Source organism: Microtus ochrogaster, linkage group LG8 (genome assembly GCF_000317375.1).
Source record: "Microtus ochrogaster isolate Prairie Vole_2 linkage group LG8, MicOch1.0, whole genome shotgun sequence".
Lineage (NCBI taxonomy): Eukaryota > Metazoa > Chordata > Mammalia > Rodentia > Cricetidae > Microtus > Microtus ochrogaster.
Genome location: NC_022033.1, coordinates 2,976,394 through 2,980,468, shown reverse-complemented (window position 1 = coordinate 2,980,468; position 4,075 = coordinate 2,976,394).

The window sequence follows — 4,075 nt, the reverse complement described above, 5'->3', positions numbered from 1 at the left end:
TGAAGGACCTGTCTCTCTATCCCTGCTGGTGATGGGTTTGTCTCTGTATCCCTGTTCTCATTCTATCATTCTGTATTTTTTCTCCATCTCCTCCCCACTTTCTCTCTGCTGAGGATGCAACTCTAGGCCCTGCATGTGGAAAGCCAGGATTTCCTCTAAGACACTGCCCAGACACTAAACCTGTCACATTCACAACAGATCTAGGATGGACCTTTCTAGAAAGCTGATGTTCATCAGAGGCTTGAGGATGGGAGAGGAGGCATGAGAATGTGTTGTGTGGCCAGAGGAGGTCACTGGGATGGGGCTGGCAGAGAGGGTTATCATAAGAGTATGACATGGTGGGAAGCAGTCACCCAGAGCTGAGTGAGTGGGGCTTGGCTATCACACAGGTCCTGGTGAGCAGTCATGGGGGCTCCTGTAATGATAGGCAGTGTGGGCCTAGCTGAGTGGCCAGGAAGATGCTGCATAGCCAGATCAGATTATGGTAACACCTCAGGGTTGTGGAAGGACAGGGTGCATAGGATCTCAGACTAGGTGAGGGAAGGCATGAAGGTGCCAGGCCCCAAGAACAAGCTAAAGGGGAACATTGTGGTTTGAATATGAAACATGTCCAACAGGTGCAGGCTAAATGCCTGGTCTTTGGCTGATGATGACGTTTGGAGGGGAGACAAAGATGAGACCTGGAAAGGTACCCTTTTCTCTAGCCCTCTCTCCTCATCCCTTTCCTTGCAGACAACCGGGAGGCAAGCACCTCTGCCACACACTCCTACCACCACAGGGTTCATCTTTTGATCCAGCCGAGCTTAGACTGATGTGTCCAAAGTCAGGAACCAAAATGGGTCATTCCTCAGTTACATTGTTTCTAGTTGCTTTGCTGTCACAGGATCAAAAAATCAGAGCTCTAAGGAAGTGATACAAAGTCTTTGTCTCTGAATAATATGCTTTGAGAGGAGAGACCAGAGTCAGGCAGATGCTGCAGCCAGACACGGGTGGATGCAATGTGGAAGGGCAAGGCCCAGGGACTCTCATTGCCAGCCCTTCATTTCCTTAGTGTGCCAGCTGTTGGTGCTGAGTGGGCGTCTCTGCTGCCTAGGTCATGACCTCACACAGGCCGCAGTCCCTCCCCCACGCACTGGCCCTGCAGCCTATGCAGGGCATCATAGAAATGACTTCCAGCTCGGAATCTCCTATGGTACTGGGAGGCAGTGACAGCATGTCTCCTTTCTTGGCTCAGCCTTTCCCCCTCGTTCTCAGGTCCTACTAAAGACAGTCAGTGACTGGAATGCAGGTAGAGGTGCTGAAATGATGTCTTCCCATGGAAGTCTTGGGTACCTTCATGTTTCGTATAGAAATGCAGATATGAGGAGGGGAGGCATAACATACGTGTGAACGACTGAAGAACAGTTGAAGATGAGATGATATGGATAAGGTGCACAGAAGAAGGGGCTGCAGAATATTCTAGCGCTGGAAGAAACAAGGGCCCATGAGCTACTGTCTTACAGTGTTCTGTAAACAGAGACGATGTTGATTTCCCAGCTGCCCAGACTCCAACAGATCACACAGAAACTTTATTAATTACAATACTGTTTGACCTATTATCTTTTTGTTAACTAACTCTTACATCTTAACCCATTTCTATTGATCTGTGTATCACCACGAAGCTGTGGCCTACCAATAAGTTCCTATGTCTTCTCCTTTGGCAGCTGCATGATGTCTCCTAGACTCTGCTTACTCTCTATATATCTCTGTTTGGATTTTCCACCTGGCTTTACTCTGCTAAGCCATTGGCTAAAACAGCTTTATTCATTACCCAATAAATGAAACACACATACAGAAGGACATCTGATGTGGGATTCTCCCCTGTCTGCTGTGAATAACATTGGTTAATAAAGGAACTGCTTTGGGCCTATAGCAGAGCTATAGGAGAACAGAACTAGGCAGGGAAAATTAAACTGAATGCTGGGAGAAAGGAGGCGGAGTCAGAGAGAAGCCATGTAGCCCCACTGGACACAGATGCTGGAACTTTTCCCGGTAAGCCACAGCCTTGTGGTGATGTACAGATTAATGGAGATGGGTTAAACTGAGATGTAAGAGTTAGCAAATAAGAAGCTAGAGCTAATGAACCAAGTAGTGATTTAATTAATACAGTATCTGTGTGGTTTTTTGGGGGCTGAGCAGCCAGAAACGAACAAGCGGTCTCCACACTACAGACATCCCACATCAACGTTCTGATGTTCAAACCCTTTGTTGTCTTTTCAGAGTCATAACAATTTTAAATGTCGCCAAGTCTGTCTTCATCCTTGTTCCCAAGAATACTGTAATGTCCTTTAGAGAGTGCCCAAATAAGGTGCAAAAGAACACGATATGGCCCCTATTCCTCCTGGAGACCGTAGGAGCTCTTGGAGCCTTGGATGGGAAGCTCCATGAATGACCTGGTCTTGTGTGTGTTATATTAGGGTGGGAGCTACATGAACCCCCTCATGTGCCACAAGAAGATAGGAAGAAGAGATGGTGGGTGGATGCTGTTTTCCATGACAGAAGGGGATGGAGACAATACACTGAGCACCATCTGTAACAGGAATGGGACCCGGGTATTAGGGAAGCCAACCTCTGTGGTTGATGTTCTGGGGCTCCAGACTCCTCCCAGATAGCTGAGTCCATGTGATCGGGGAGTGTCCTGTCACCTCATTTCCTGAGCATGTGGGCCAGACCCGCGACCGAGGTTTGTCTGGGGCAGGATCTGCCATCAGTCTTGGTGGATAGTTCAGACAGCATGTCCCCAGGAAACTGGAGTTGTTTTGTCCCTCTGTCCCTGTTACACACACATGGAGCCTTGGCTTGCTGCTGTGATCCATATAAAAGAAGGACAACCCCATGGAGGACTAAACCAAGCCAGCCCCCAAACTCCAGCCCCAACCTTTCCTGCTTATTTGCTTCAGGAGAAAAGAGTCCCTATTTGGTCATTAAGAAAGCGAGGTGCTGTTTCCTTTATCGGCCCCCGGATTTATCTAGCATGGTCTTGAGTTAAATAGATTCCGAGGTGTTCACTCAATGCCAGACAACGTTTACCTAACGGTGTCATTTCTTCCCACACCTAAAGGAACTACAGTATTTATTAAAGCATTTTGATTCTTTGGAGACAGATTAATAAGAAGCTCGTGTCAGTTTTGTATGATAAAATGAGTCAATAAAGAAATCCTCAGTGGTTTAAGCATGCCTGGCCGCAGTTGGCACAGTGTGTATTTGTGTTGTCACAGAGAAAGATTACCCAGTAAAGAAATCCTTTGTGATGTATTTCCATTATGGAACGGGCACTCTAGATTGCACTTTTCTGGGTGGGGGAGGGGGCTGTTTATGCATGTGGTTTGTGTGGGGGCATCTATCTTAAGGCTGAGAATAGAGAGTTTGAAAGTGGGCTTTCAGAATGATGGAAGAAATGCCTGCCTGCCTGCCTGTGGCTCTGTGGGCTACGTACTTCGGTGTAGCATCAAGGCAATCAGAGATGATGCAGAGACACAAAGGCATGGTTTTAGCCTTATAATTTTTTTTTCAAAGTGGCAGGGACCCTGGTTGGGGGATGACTCAGTCAGTGAAGTACACAAGTAGGGGGTGCTTGGGATTTATCCCCAGACACTTAGGTAAAAGACTGGGTGTAGTGGCATGTTCTTAGAACTACCACACTTAGGGACAGGGTGGGGACAGAGGATCCCTGACACTCATTAGCTGGCCAGCCTAGTCAAATCAATGTGTTTTTGGTTCAGTGGGAGACCCTGTTGAAAATACAAGTGAAGAGCAACTTAAGAAAGGCAACCAATGTCTACTTTGGTTTGCACATGTACACACATATGAACACTCACCCACATACATGCACACACATATGAACACTCACCCACATGCATGTACACACATATGAACACTCACCCACATGCATGTACACACATATGAACACTCACCCACATACATGCACACACATATGAACGCTCACCCACATACATGTACACACATATGAATACTCACCCACATACATGTACACACATATGAATACTCATCCACATACATGCACACACATATGAAC